Source organism: Poecilia formosa, unplaced genomic scaffold (assembly GCF_000485575.1).
Source record: "Poecilia formosa unplaced genomic scaffold, Poecilia_formosa-5.1.2 Scaffold117, whole genome shotgun sequence".
NCBI lineage: Eukaryota > Metazoa > Chordata > Actinopteri > Cyprinodontiformes > Poeciliidae > Poecilia > Poecilia formosa.
In genome coordinates this window covers 76,810-92,552 of record NW_006800056.1, presented here as the reverse complement: position 1 = coordinate 92,552, position 15,743 = coordinate 76,810, and the positions used below count along the sequence as shown (strand labels likewise).

The following is a 15,743-nucleotide window of genomic DNA, read 5'->3' as shown; positions in this document are numbered from 1 at the left end:
GGCTGCCGGAGCGTCCTCCTTCAGTCAGCAACATTCATCAAATTCAGATTGGATCAGCGGTGTTTTGCTCACACAGCCGATTAGGGGGAATAGGCTCCTCAGCTTCCTGAGCAGAAACCGCACCACCGTTCCACTTCTGACCCTGTAGAAGTGACATCTTGACCCTTGACCCATGTGACCCTTAAAGTTTATGTCTCAGCGTTGCAGCGCTGCTCTTCCCACCAGAGGGAAACTCCTTCACTTTGAATGTTCTGGATGTTTGCAGCCACTTCCTGTGTTGGAAAACAAGCAGAGCAGGAAGTAAACCTCTGCAAGAGCTTAATCCCTGGAACCGAGACGGCTGCAGCCATTGTTCCAGCTGCCGCCGCTGCTTTGCTTTATGCCTCCAAAATAATGAGAAGCGGCTGCATAATGTACGTTTGGAGCTCTTTGGGGCCAAGTCATTTAATATTTCTCACTGTAGGGAAACCAGCCAACACCAGACTTTAACCCACCTGACTCTCTGCAGCTTTTACCACTTCAGTTGTGTTGTATGTGTGGAATATAGAAAATCTAAATATTTCCTCTTCAATTTCCTAGAGGCTCTTTTCCTTTCCACTGTGACCCCATGCAGGCTCAGAATAGGGACTGCTCATGCAATCAGCTGTCCACTGTCGCCACATGCTTGTTAAGGAGGGATTGGTACAAAATAAGTCGCTGGATGGAAAACTGTTTTTTCCTGTTGGAATAATAAACTTGACTGAATTTGACTGTACATGGACATATAATTACATGTAAATGTGTGACTGACTCTGAATCTGAGCTGAATTCTAAAACAGGTTCAGAAATAAAAACTGCTGAGGCTCAGATGAAACAGCACAAATAAATCCAGTTTCTTCTCACCCATATTCATTCCTTTGGGTTCTTATTCTTGGTTCTTCAGGCGTTTGGTTCGTTGTGTGTTGGATCAGAGCTCTATAGTCTTTGGTTTAGTTAAATCCTCCTGGTTCCTGTGCCCTGCTCTCTCCTCCCCAGCTGGTCCGTCTGCTGTCTGTCATCTGCATCCTTCCTGCTGTTGACCTTCCACTGCCTGTTTGTTCCTCATGTTCAAAATTTTAATACATTTCCCTGCAATAAGTGACTCTCCACTTGGTGTTTCAGTGTACTTCCTCCACAGATTTATGACTAAAACCAAAGTTACTGGTTTCTGTGGTCGTCCTGGACAGTGCTGACCAGTCCGGTCCGGCTGACCAGTCCGGTCCGGCTGCTGTCCCAAAGCGTCCGGTCCAACACAGCTGATTCACAGCTGATTTACGTCCTAAGCATCTCTTCAGCTCTGCAGATAACGACCCAACGTCTGGATCATGCAGGACATCAGCCCATCCTACCGTCTCACAGCTTAATGCAAAGTACAAGGAAAAACTCAGAGGTTCATCTGATGCCCAGCAGCATTTAAATGGTAAGAATGTGAATAAACATGTAAATATGTTGGTGTCTAATATTGCTGAGAATTGTTAACAGATTATTTTGTCTACAGACGCAGGTGGAGCAGACAATAACTCCTCCCGCCCTTGGATTGTTTGTCTGTTAAAATGTCTCCAGTGGTTCCGATGGTGACGGTCGCACCATTAGTGAGTCGGAACCTGAACGGGAAAATGGTTATTCTCACATTAATTGTTCCAACCACAGCTGGCTGTGCAGCAGAACTGCACCATAAAACATCTGCAGACGAAACAATGCAATTATCGGCGCCATCTGGAACAATAACGCAAGAGAACCGATATGATTAACGCCGACACAAACAGATGGGTGCGTGTTGGATCGCTGTTCGACAAGTAGACACCAGGAAGGAACCTGGAGAGCTTTCATCAGCGGCTGGCGGCAGACTGGAGCTGCAGCGCGACACCAGCAGCTCGCAGAGACATGAAGAGATCAACAGGCTGTTTGGATCCGATTGGCCCGATTAAATGAGTTGTCAGCGTGGAGCGAACGAATGAGCTCAATAATGGTGTCAGAGAGCTGCATGCTGGAGGCCTTACCTTTGTTAATGAGCACACAATCAATTATCAATTAGAAAGTTTCACTTATCCGATGAAGGAAGATTCCCGCAGGATCGGCGTCTTCCTCCCGGCCTGAAGCGGGACTGCAGAGTCTGCGGCTTGTCTGCAGGTTTTGTTTAGACTCAGACTAATAATCAGGGGCTGACGACCAGGAGATGGATGAGCTTCTGAAGCTGTTGACATGTTTATGCATCCAGCTCAGTTCAGCCTGTGTTCACCCACCGGGATGAAAACAGTGAAGCTTTTCACCGGAGCAGCAGCCGAACCTGCAGCTCCAGGCGGATGGGTTCAGGTTAACGGAGGATCTGGATGTTTTCTGACCTTCAGGCCGTCAGAAGTTCCTTTCTGGAAGTCTCGGTTATAAAGCATTATTTCTCTGCTATTTGTGGTTTTGGATGACCTACTTCTGCTTTCTGCGAAGCTCTACCTGATGTTTCTGTTTGTTGAATTTCCTCTGGTTTTGCTTCATGATCATTTATTTAATGTTTCTTATGTTGTTTGGTTTGTTGTTTGTCTCAGGATTCAGTCACATCATCTGAATTAATAACTTTATCATTTTTATTTGTTCCCATGTTGCAGCGCGTCAGAGGGGATGGCTGTAGCAGAAAACTCAGCACAAGCTTAAAAAATAACTAAATAAAGGAACAAAATTGTAAAAAATGACTGAAAAAGGCTGAAAAAAATCCAACCATTTACTGACAGAAAGATGTGCATATCAGTAATAAGCAGGAGTTATTAAGGCAGGTAAATTTCCTTCATTAGTTCTTTGCAGATATGTAACAAAAAACGGCTCAAACTATTAGAGTAGAAAATAGTTCAATATTTTGTCCCTCATTTCAGAAAGTGAAACTCAGATGAATCACAAAGAAGGAAAATATTTCAACCATTAATGTCCTGAAATGTTGCTGGTTATTTCTAACATAAAAATTGAATGACTGGGTAATTTAATAAATAATTTGAATACATTACAATATTACATGAGCTCGTTAAAAAGGATATTTAAAATAGAAAGTATGTTTATCTCTATACACTCAAGACTTCGTTGAGGCTCCTTTAGAATAAATTACTGCATGAATATGTCAGCTGAACAGTTGGATTATCTCTACATGCCATAAAGTTTGGTGAAGGTTTGATTCAGGTGTTGGAACAGAGACTAAAACCTGCAGGACTGAGGAATCCTGAAAATCATCAAATCTGACGCCTCAGTTTCTGTTTCCGTTTGGTGGAGTGGTGCTTGTTGCAGCGCCCCCACAGGCGAGGAGGGGAACAGGTTTTAAAGGTTTTGGTTGGTTTGACTCAGAGCAGAGAGAAACAGAACCACAGCAGCTTTAAATGGAACAAATGTTGCAGCTTTGCAACATCATAAGCATCAAACTCAGGAGGAAATACAGAAAACCAGAACGAAACAAACTTCAGATTAATCATGGTGTCGCTCTGACTGCAGGTTAGAAGTTCGTGCTCAGACCTTCAGCTCCAGGATTTGTTTCTGGATATGAAAATGCATCTTTTCTCCAGCAGAGGAATGCTGCAGACAGCGAAGCTCTGCTGTCATTTCCGCGGGTAATTTAGAAGCAGAGCGGGGTTACAGCTGCTGGTAGGCCTGATATCACTGATGCACACATTCTGTAGATGAGTCTGACATTTAAACCAGACATGTCTTTCACTAAAGCCGACAGCTGTGGTAAATAATCAGATTCATTTGTAGGCTGAGGAGGATCTGCCAGCTTTGACGGCTTTATATCTTCAAAAAGTTGCTTCAAATAGAAAGTTGGCGCCGGCTCTTCACTTTATTTGATCTGGAAAGTGTCTTAAAGCTGTTTTCATTTCTTTTTCATTTCTTATATTTTATCGTTAAACACATTCAAATCCTCTTTATTTATATGAAGAGATAAAAATAATAACATATTTTGTGTTGACTTTTTTAGATCTGGTAAAAGAACCTGTTTACATGTTTTTGTCAAATAAAAGCTGAAGAATACATGAGCCATTTCACACACAAACCCACAGAATGAGAAGAAGGCATGAAAAGCTCTGAATGTACGAACTGCATCTATTATTAAACTGAGAAACGCCTGTGTGTCTAACAGGAAGCAACCTGAGCTGCACACATCAGAAATAACCTTATTTCATCTGCTGACATGAAGAGTGAGCCTTTCCAAACATTATTTAAGCTTTGCCTGACAAATGCATCCGCTGGTTCTGTGACACTTTGACTAAATAAACCAGAGTTTGTCAGCTTTGGATGAAACTTGTGCAAGTTGCTTTGGAATCTGTCGGATTATTGGTGAAAGCACACAGTGGGAGTCGAGAACATTTCCATCTGTTCAGCCCTAAACAACCCAGTTAGCATGTGTTGCATGTATCAGGAACACGTGCCGGTTGCATCATGTTGGTCTGCAGGAGGCTCTGAGGGAATATGATTTATTAAATTAGGCACTGACCGGACCCTGGCCTGCTGTCGGAGGAGCTTCACTCAGGGATGAAACTGCCTTTCCTCAGAAAACGTGTTTCATTATCATATTAACTGTGACTGGAATGTTTTGTGGTTTTTGTCTCTGTTTCAGGTGATTTTTGATGTAATAAAAAAAAATAAAACCATCACTGGTTTTGATCCTTTCACAGTAAAATGTGCAGCTGGGGCTGAGATAGCGGCTTCCTTTCATCTGCTCTTACATCAGATATTAAACGTTACAAAGACTCCAAAGAGTCCAAGCCCAGTTTTAAACCTTTCAGGCCCAAATCTTAAGTCTTATTTTTGTTTCTTGTAACAGTTTGACTCGAGTCGGAGTCTCAATCTCAACTGTCTGGTTACTGTGAAAGAACATTTTGAAATAAAAATAGATTTGTAGATATTGATGAATTTTGGTCACGTTGTTCCTCCGTAAACACGAAAAGCTAAATATAAGATGCAAAATACAAAAACTGAAAGAAATTTGTCAATAAAGTGTCAATGAAGAAAGAGTACAAAGTTGTCCAGACATGTTATAACTTTAATTTCAATGGAAATCAGCTAATTTATTAGATTTTCAGATGAAATAAGTGTAAATAACCGTTATAGATGTTTTGTAGCCAATCATTCATGTATATCTAGAATTCAACAATGATTCAAGCAGCAAAAAACCGACTTGATCCATCGCTCCACCTCAGTCCATTCTGATTCAATGTTTTATTTCACTAAATAGTCTATGTGATGCAATACAGAAAAGTGGGAAAAAATTAAGATTTATTGAATTACTGAAAAAGCTGTAAGTTTTGTATTTTAATTATAATGCAATCAGCTATAAGCTTATGAACTTTAAAAGGAAATAAAAATGGACACCAGAGATAAAATCTGCAGGAATCCTGTTGGTTCTCTGGCTGCTGTGTGGAAACTCTTCAGTGATTCCAGCAGACTTGTTGATTAAGCACTCGTGTCAACACTTTGTTGAATAAATGTTTCTAATTTCTCCACATCGTTGTTGACATGGCGACGTTCCGCTGAGAGCAGCTTCACCTGCTGAGCTGCAGGTTGATTTACTTCCTGGATTAGGAGCAACGTTTTTAATCTAACCGCTGCAGTGATCTGGTTTTAAATCATATTCATGCATAATGAGCCCAAATAATCAACAACAATAAACAATGCTGTGATCATCTGAGACGCTAAAGAGAGTCACAAAGTTTTTCATCCTTATGTGACGGGACAGTTGGATCATAATTAAACTTAAAGAATAAAAGAGAATAAACCTTCAGAGGCTGGAATTTAGTTGATGCCTGCAGCTGAAACCAGAAGTTTACATACACCTCTTTAAATCAGACCAAATGTCTGTAACTGTAGGTCAGTTAGAAACACTGCAGTTATTTCTGTTTGCTAAATCCCATAATAAACAGAGTCAGATTTATTTCTTAATAATGTCTTCAGAATCAGAAGTTTGCATACAGATTATTATTTCTTTAAACAATCAGGGAAAGCCCAGATAATTATGTTAGAATATAAGAGATTACAGTAACTGAGGGAGGAAAAGAGACGAATCATTTCAGTGTCATTTAGAGCGAAGTCACATCGTCAAACTGCATCCAGGTGATTCATCATGAAATCAGTTATGCGTTTTATTAATTCCTCAAAGTTCATAAGATTATTTCTCCTTGTTCCATAAGTCAGACGTTTTCTACTGAAGAAAAACTTCACAGTGAGACTATTTGTTGGTGTAAAACTATCCGTGTTGTCTCTTCTTTCAGGCTCCAGCAGGTTTTATGTCTCTGGATGAATTTCATCAGGAGGAGCAAAAATGACTCATCATAAAAGCAGAGCTTTAAGATTCAGAGCCTGAAAATAAAAAAGTAAAGAGACGAACATTAGAGGACAGGTTGGTGGAGAACATCATTAAAGTTTGGATTATTTATCTGAAATTCTAACATTTAAACCTTTGAAAAATGCAATGGCTTCCCGTTTCCCTGCCAACAATAAACAGAATTTAAAAAACAAGCAGATCTAATTTTACAGATAAACTCTTGAATCTGAATGAATCAAGAAAACTTTCCTCACAGCCGTTACTTTCTGTCCAGACAGCGGCGTGTGAACAGAGGGCAGTGATTCATTTTCCTCTCAAGGCAGATTATTATGCAGCGTATTTGAATCATGACGTTGGAAATGTTGCAAGACGAGGCGGAAATAAAGGGAGGTTACTATGACGATTACAGGGAGGATGGATGGAAAGTCCAATGATAATATTCCACTTAATCAAAATGAAGAAGTTGTCGTCCCATGGAGTCTGCTGGAAGCAAAGAGGAAGGTTTTACTTCACTCTGCTTCGTAAAAGAGCTTCTCTGCTCCTCGTTTTCTTTACAAATGAAGCTAAATGAGATTTTTCAAAGCAGCATCTTCCAGTCAGACGACATCGTCCGTGTAATGATCCTTCAGCTCCTGAACTTTCTCATGAGGACACGGCTGACCTGGTAATGCTGCTGAGCGCCCTGCCGCTCACCTCCCAGGCTATTTCAGGAGGAGTTTGGTGGGAAAGCCGAGTTAGCACATATTTCCAGACTTCATAAAGGGCCGCAGGGACAAAAGGGCAGGAGAAGATCTGTGGACGGGAGAGCCGAGCGGAAAGTTTGTGAATGTTTCCCTCTGTGTCTGTTTGATGGAAGAACCCGGCAGCTGTGCAACTTTATGCAGACAGCTTGTTAAGGTTAACATTTGTAGTCTGATGCATGGACGTCTGATAGAGCAGCTCAATGTGGGAGTCAGTAATTTGGGAGAAAAATGATCACAATGAAAGCCAACGCTTCCCTCAGTGTAACAGCTGACCTTTATGTTTCTGACTAAATTCTCTATTAATAGAAATAAATGATACTTTAAATCAAAGATAATAAACTACTACAATGAAACATTACAAAAAAGAGCAATTATTTAATTTATCGCAGAGAAAATTGGTGCATTTGGGCCTTTAGGAATATTTTCTGTTTTCCCTGAGGGCTGAGAGCTTAGTTCATTAATTCTGATTAACTGTCTGTATAAATTTTAATGTCTTATAAAATGTGATGCAATTAATCACTTTTCTTCTAGGAAAGCTGAAAGAAGCTCGGAGCGGAACCTTGCTCGTGTGTTTCTGGTACGCCCGTAAATTTGACGCACATCCACAAACAGCAGCAAATCCAACTGATCTGATTGGAAAAGACTTTTGTTGTGTTCAGGTTGCGCTAAAAGCAGTTAGCCTACCAGCACAGCTAGCTTTTAGTAGCATCTCAATGCTAAACATGTAGCAGCTAATGCTAATATCAGCGTCCTCAGTTTCTGAAGAAGCTCCATGAAAGATCAGGACTTCCTGAAACACTGGAGTAGAAATTCACACCAGCTTAACAGTAGAAAAATCAGAATAACAGATTAAAAACAAATATTTGTTGTTGAATGTCTATTTATTCAGTATTAAAACAGAAAAAAGTGTTTGAATTGAAAATGTTCCTCATTTTCTCAGCATTTGGATTTCAAATTAAAATTTAATTAATTACAGACCCTGAAATTAACCTAATTAAACATTTTAATCATGTCTCACCCCTAATATTAACCAGTCATTCAGGCTGTTTTAAAACAGTCAATAAGTTGCTCAATAAAACTGTAAGCTACACCTTCTGGCTAAAATAAAAAGTCACCTGGATTTAGGTAGATGAACAGGTACCAGCCTCTAATTGGATAATTAACATATTTTTCAATCATCGACTCTGGAGCAACGTGGTCAGATTAACTTGGCCCCTTCCAGAGAGATGGGCGCGTCAGGACAAGAGGAGCAGATGATATGATGCGCTGCAGGCCTGCGGAGGCAGCATTATGATGTGGGGTTGCTGCAGCCCAGTAGTCCTGTCTTACTGGTAACAGGTTGTTGTACCAGTTAATGATGCTTTAATGCACCACCAGCAGGTTTTTCTAAACTGTCATGTTTCCATTAAGCAAATTTATTTTCGTAATTCCAACTGGCATCATCTTATGGTCAACAGAAATACAACTGGTGATTAATCAGGAAAGTCTTGTGATTTGTCTTTTTTATTTAAAATCTTTTCTTGTTTTATTTAAATATCAGTAGAAATCATGTCAGTCCGACATCGTCGTCTTCTGAACTTCCCATATCTAATTTCCATCCATTCTGCCGAACAGTTGGCAGCGTTAGCATCTCTGTTTACACCTCAGTATGATTCTGCTTAAAGTCCTGACAGAATCCAGAGTTTACTCTCATCAGTTTATGCAGAAGGAAAGTTATAAATACTCACTTGATTCTCAGCAGCTTCCTGTTGTGAGAAGACGCAGAAGCACATCAAGTGCTGATTGCCTGACCTCGTTTAGGATGAAAAATGCTGCTATTTGTTGATCATCTTAATAAGGCCCACTGTTTTGCTGTGGTGAATGTGATCAAGGTGTAATTTCCATTAGGACGGCTGCCCCCTGTGGCTTGAAAGCTCTTTCTGGTCTGCTTTATTAGCGCCGCAGAAGCGAATGAATCATTAGCCGGACTCGTAGAGTCAGGGTTTCGCTCTACTGTCTGGGGTTTCGGTGAAGGAGAAGTCAGTGGAAGGGTTGGAGGACAGACTCGTTTTCTTCAAAAAAACCATTATGATTTTCTTCACCTTGATAAAATAAAACCTCAGCAGTTAAAGGGCCAATTATGATGATTTGTGCCACCCAATATTGTGAAATGATGGTGAAAATCTCCACAGGGGTTTGACAGAATTTTAGATCAATACCAGTGAATTAGGGATAACTTCTCCAAAAGCTGACATTTCTGGGTTTTTAAAAGCTTTTATTCTCTGGCTGCTGCTCTGTTTTCAAGCAATAATTTGGATCTTAAGGATCCCCATTAGCTGCACTTTCTTCATTATCTGCAGCTAAAACAAGAAGAGTCGCCTGGTAGTGGTGCTAATGGGCGTGTTGGCTGCGAGGGCTGGAAAACCAAACCTGCCCCAAAGTAAGAACTTAATCCATTTTGAAGAATAAAGATTTTTTACTTAAGGCATCTTTTTCCATCCAATAATGTAACCTTGCAATAAATGTTCTTCCCTCATTTTTAGATTTTTGTCTAAAACTTTGGAAAAGTGTATTAGGTTTGGAGTTCTCATGTTCTTCACAAGAAGCAGCAAAGCGAAAAGAAAATGTTTCGTAAGAGTTCAAGCAACTTATTGGCTTTTAATTGTTGCTAAAATGCAGCTAATCAGTTCAAAACTGTAGCAGGTGAGTTCTGTGTGTTCTGGTGCAGAAACTTCTGTTAGTTTAAAAAACTAAGCGGACAGATAAAACACATTTTTACTCAAATTTATTGAACAAAACATGCAGCCGGTGCTTTCTGGGAAAGTTCCAGAAAGCATCACATGATAAGTCGCCTCCTTATGCAGCCAGGTTCCTCCAAGCAGCCTGTCCTTTCCAGAGCAACCATTAGAAAATAAATGAGTTTGGGGCTCTAATTCTGTTATTGCTGACAGTAATCAGAAATCCTTCCTGTTGGATGAGAAGCAGTCCCACACACCAACGTCTCCGGACTCATCATGGCTGCATCTCCATGTCGCTGTGCCTGCAGAAACACTGCAGCTTTCCTGCATGCAGGTGTTTTGGAGAAAGGCAGCATGTTTCCTTACAGCTCAGTGATTCAGCCCAGCACTCTGGTCTAAGGTAACCTTTTTACTAGGCCAAGTCAGTCAGACTCCTTTAACTTGGAACAAAAACATGATTATTAAAAGGACAATTCTATTTAACATTAAGTTTTCCTTTAATCAAACAGATCTGACACATAAAAGTCAGCCTTTAAATCTGCCCTGGTATCCCTGCTAGCCCGTTAGCATGCAGGTGGAGGACCTTCACCCTCATGTGCTGAAGATCCTTTGTTCAGTAAAGGTCATAAATTAATTATTGCTCCTTCAGGGTTTAATAAAAACTGACTGGAGACATGTGGGTGTTTAATTTACACAAACTGCTGGAGTTTTGGGGCGAAGCAGCTGACACAGGAGGAAATCTTCCAGAGCGCGTGAACCTGAACGCCTCGCCGCCCCCTGGTGGTCCTCAGAAGTCGCTTTATTAAATGAACCGCTGGCAAAGTGCAGCACTAGTGCTGTGTCAGCGGGGGAATCCTCTTCTCCCCGCTCAATAGAGACTTCAAACCCAGCTGCTCGGGCCGCTCTGGGATAAGTACAGGTTATGATGCTGCCTACGCACAGCGGGCCGTCCGACAGGAGTCCCCCCCCCCAGCAGCTGTAATGACTGCAGTTACCCCTCGTAGCTCTGAGACTGTTTGTGTAAACAGGATAATTTTGTTGTTTCAGGTCGCAGACTGCAGGATGAGGATGACGCAGCACATCGTGGCATCTAGCAGCTGGTGGAGGGATTGGTTTGCTCCAGTCATCACGGCTGTGAGCAGGAGAATCACTGTGTTAATCCAACTCAGTTTTCTGATTTTTAGGACTACAGGTATGGCTGGACATCACTTCCTGTTTATGATTGAACTTATGTTTGTTCAGAAGAGTGTCCAGGAGAACCCAGAGGTAAACTGGACGTATGGAGGTCCACAGTCTCATCATGGATGATCTTGGCTGATTTCTTTGGATGAACATGGAGCGTTATAAGTGGCCTTAGAGAACATCCTCCGACGTGCCTCTGAACTTCCCACCAGACAGCTTTGGCTCCAGCTTTGGCCCGACTCGGGTCAACCAGGCAACGGCGGCCATCTTTATGCAGACCCACCCAGTGACAGGAAGTATCCTGAGGTCGGCGCCGTGCGAGTTGTGATGGAGGCCTGTGTTCTGACTCCAGGCATGGAAAAACTATTAAATAAAAAATAAACTCCAACAAAAGATTCAACTTTCCCCTTTATCAGAGGAGAAAATGCTGCCTTCACTGTTTCTTCACTCACAAAACTCCAGACACCATGATCATCAGTTTGCTTTGAGGCTTCCAGCTTTTGAACCATATTTTCTGTGTGGTATACAGAAGCCGAGGGTTTATAGATCAGCTCTCCTTCCATCTGTCAGGAAGAAGCAGCTACCCTGAGGCTTAAAGACAGAATCACAGAGCTGAAGGGAGACGAGTGATCGACGCCTCTCCTGAGACACCGGCTGCTCTGATGTATATTCAGGAGAACAGAAAAAAGGTGACGAACTTATTGGAAATGTGTCGGGGGCCATTGGATGTTGGGACAGTGAGGCGTCCTGCCAGGAGACGGAGCAGATCTGGGATCAGCCGAGGCCGTCCCCTTCCCGACCCTGCTGGAGCGCCGCCCTTCTGGAGCGCTGCCTGCTGCGTCAGCCGATACCACAGAGGACAGGCCATGAAAAATAACAACCAGCCACCTGATTGTGGCTGGTTGTTACATGAACCTGCATACAGGTTCATGTAGAACCTGTATGCAGGTTCATGTAGAACCTGTATGCAGGTTCTACATGAAAGAAGCGCCTGCTCTGTTTGAAGCTGCATGATGTGTCTGATGGCGTCTGCACACCGCATGGGGGTGGGAATCACAGTGTGAGGGGGCAACGGAAGCTGTGGGGCATTTTTAGGCACTTTTACTTTCCTGCTGTACAAACTGTTAGATTTATTTCCACTTCAACAAAAAGATGTCGGAACATTTAAACAGAAAACTTTGCTGGTTCTCATTTGATCTGGTTGTGCTCATGAGTGAAGCTGCAGCTCTGCAGCTTGGAGTATGATCAAAACGAAGTTTATTTCACTACTTTCACATATTTCTATAGGTGAATCTCATGTTATATGAATTGGTTACAGACAGGATTTATTTCCGGTGCTGCCATCGATTGTCTATAAACTGCGGATCCTTTCAGGAGTTTATTTCTGTTCATTCTGAACAAAAATAAAGATCCTCTGAACATCTGGATGTTACAGACAAATAAAAACGGTTGCAAGGCAGAAATGGGGCTGTGCTACTAATACTACTATTATTAATAATACTATAGACTAAGTCCATTTAATGTATATGTACTCACTTCTGATTGAATCGCTTTCAGCGTGCGGTATCTTTGTAACAAAACTGTTTTGATCTTTCTAATTAATGTAGCCGGCTGAAAGCCTTTCATCTCAGGTATAGAAACATGGACAAACCCAGGTTTTCTCACCTTCAGATAGCTGAGAAACAGCCAGAACCACTCAGGGTGTTTTCATTTCCTCCTCCAGCTGCTGTGGCTCTGAGTCAAACCAACCTGTTCCCCTCCCGGCCTGTGGGGGCGCTGCACCAAGAACCACTGAAGGAAACAACACAAAAACCTCTGAAGACACTGAGAGCAACTTCCTTCTTCACCAGATGGAAACAAGATGGAGGCGTCAGATTTTAGCGGTTGGAGGATTTCTCTTTAGGCTAAAGTCCAGGAGCCATTTCCCCTGCTAACGCTAGGCTAGCACTTTTGTTTTGACTGTATTTACCCAGAATGCCCTGCACTGTAGTCCACTTCTTGCTCCGGGTCTCCGGTCCGCTTGGCGTTCACATATGCATTTAAACTGAAGCAGAGTTTCCTTCAACCGAACCCAGACTGAGGTTTGTAGACGGACTAGAGTTTGATTTTTCATCTCCTCAAACGAACCGGATTTTATAGGCAGACGGACTGGAGTTGGATGAAAGCGAACTGAACGTGGTTGGTGGGAACGATGCAGCCTTAATTCATTAAGCTGTTGGTTCTTAAGCGTTTTAATCGTGTATGAAGTTGCAAATTGTTTTTCTCAAATTTCTTTGTAAAACTTTTTATGGTCTTATTCTTTGAAGGATGAAAGGAAGCCAAGTAAACATTAATTTAGTCGGCCTCTGATTTAAAGCAGCGTTATGAGATTTTTCATCACTGATGGCGCAGAAGTGCAAAGCTGTAAAAAGTATATTTCTGTTTAGAGGGTCATTTTAGCTAAACACACAAAACTGAAAATGTTATTTCATGAGTCATAAAAAGCCTGAGTGCCTAAAGAGAATAAAAAAGCGTGCGGTGTGTTCATGGAAGAGTGATAAAAAGCTCATGCGGAGCGCCGCTCCCTCTGACCTCTGCTGCTGCGCACCTGGCAGAGCTGTCAGCACAGAGAGAAATCCTGACAGAGGGACCAGGAATGTTGTCCCGTCTCCGGTCGGGGCGCCTCTGTTTGGCTGACCTCTTCCTGCAGCAGAGCTGAGGGCGGCAGAATCACTGAGGCGCTCGCTCGCTTCAGGAGAGGCTGACCTGGCGCTCAGAGCCTGCAGAGGAGCTGCTGATGTCACAAACACTCAGAGTACACACACACCGAGATTCAGTGACACACACACTCTCTTCAGCAAAACGCTTCCAGTTCAACATAAAATGGTTCTCTGAGAAACTCAAGCAGAAAAGAATCATTTCAGCTCAGAGCTTCATTCAGTCCTGCTCTGTGGTCACCGAGCTAAAAGGACGGGCTGCCTGGTTGTGTAACACACTGATGCAACACACAGACCAGGATCTAAGCAATCTAAAGGAAACTTAACGATAAACCAGATAAAACAGGTAAAATAATCTTACTGCTGGAAAAATGCATTGATATTCATATTTTTTCTGCTTCTCTAAAATCGGCAAACAAAATGAAATGAGAGAAAAGTGGAAGCTTTTTATATCAGCAGCAAAACTTAAAGTTTATTACAGACCTAGATTTATTACATATTAACATTTTAAACTGTTATTAATGACTGGCCTCTTTATTAGGTACACCTGGTCAATTGTGAGTAAGTATAAATCATAAATGAGCCAATCAAATGGCAGCGTGACATGAAGACAAGTGAAGGTCAAACTGAGCTTCAGAAGGGGGCAGGAAGAGGAGAGACCGAGTGTGACATGGTTTATGACAGACGGAGGGATGGACAGAGGGATGGACAGAGGGATGGACGGACAGAGGGATGAACGGACGGACAGAGGGATGGACGGACGGAGGGATGGACGGACGGAGGGATGGACGGACGAAGGGATGGATGGACGGACGGAGGGATGGACAGAGGGATGGACAGAGGGACGGACGGACGGAGGGACGTCACTAAATCCTGGTTAGCCTGGATGAACATGAACAGCCAAGGACTGGAGAACTAACGTAAAAACCATCATGTGTGTCACACAGAGGTTCAGATTTTATTTGAAGAAGGAATCTTTCACATCTCTGAACAATAAACCAGGTTCCAGAGGGTTACATCTGCAGCTCACTTTCAGAGGTTAAGTCTTTAGCAAATGAGCTGAACTCAAATCGACTGAATCATTTAACGCCTCTCAACAGCTCCCAATGACCGTATTCCTTAAGAAGCGGGAACTGTGCTGCGTTTTGGATTTAATGACAGCATTTTCACTAGACTGCAAGTCTCAGCAGATTCAGACTCAAAACATTTCAGCACTTACATCAGAGAACAGGAAAGTGCAAGGCGGAGAGGAATAGAAAAAAGGATGTTTGCTAAAAAAAAAACTTTAAAAAGTCTCAAAGGAAAATCTGAATCCTCTGATACTTTCTTTGTAAGCAGTTGGGAAAGCTCTTGTGCATTCAGGTCAGCAGGATTCATGATAAATTCATGAATAGAAACCAACGATTAGAGGAAATTGCTTGATGAACTCAAAGCTTTCCTTCACATTTCGCTGTGCAGTCGCCATGTATCCTCCCTGTGGTTGAGCTGTAAATGCATACTGATGAGCAAACTCCTGCCATGTCCTACAGCTGCCCTTCGTCTTAATGACCGCCAGCTTGAAATCTCTCAAAACAGAATTTAAATATCCAGCACCGTCCTGGACAATTCATGGTAAGTTCAGGCTGTCGGAGAAGATCGCGCAGAGTTGAAACCAAGCGGTGATTTGTTTCACCGTCCTTCGTCTGACTCTCTCTGGCTGCAATTACCCAACAAATTACTTATGTTTAAAGCATCTCCACATTCAAAAGGTTAAATTGTTACTTTTTTCCAGAAAGGACTAAGTTTATTATTTTAAAACACAGGCAGCGCCTCAAGGACCAGACGATGTTACTGTAATGAGGAGTTCTGCATCTTTGCTTTCATCCTTTTTGCCTTTCTAAAGTTAAAGAATTTTAGTATCAGTTTTGTGCTCTGGAATCACATTTTTAATACCTTTGAACTGAAGAAACTCATCCTGGCATCAGCGGGCGGTTCACTCTCCATCAGGCTAACGGACAATGGAACTCACCGTAACGTTCACACAGAAAGGAGACGCATTTCCCCAAGGAGAGGTGTGTGTGTGTGTGTGTGTGTGTGTGTGTGTGTGTGTGTGTGTGTG

General features: G+C 42.2%; 1 long non-coding RNA gene across 1 annotated transcript in view; it reads right to left on the bottom strand.

Annotated features, from left to right (window-relative positions):
• Nucleotides 1-6,090: 6,090 nt before the first annotated feature.
• The window catches only part of LOC103143883 (uncharacterized), a 17,675-nt gene continuing 8,022 nt past the window's right edge, over nucleotides 6,091-15,743 (bottom strand). The window contains exon 2 of the long non-coding RNA XR_476847.2: nucleotides 6,091-6,342. This is a non-coding gene — a long non-coding RNA (uncharacterized LOC103143883). The remainder of the gene's footprint in view (nucleotides 6,343-15,743) is intronic.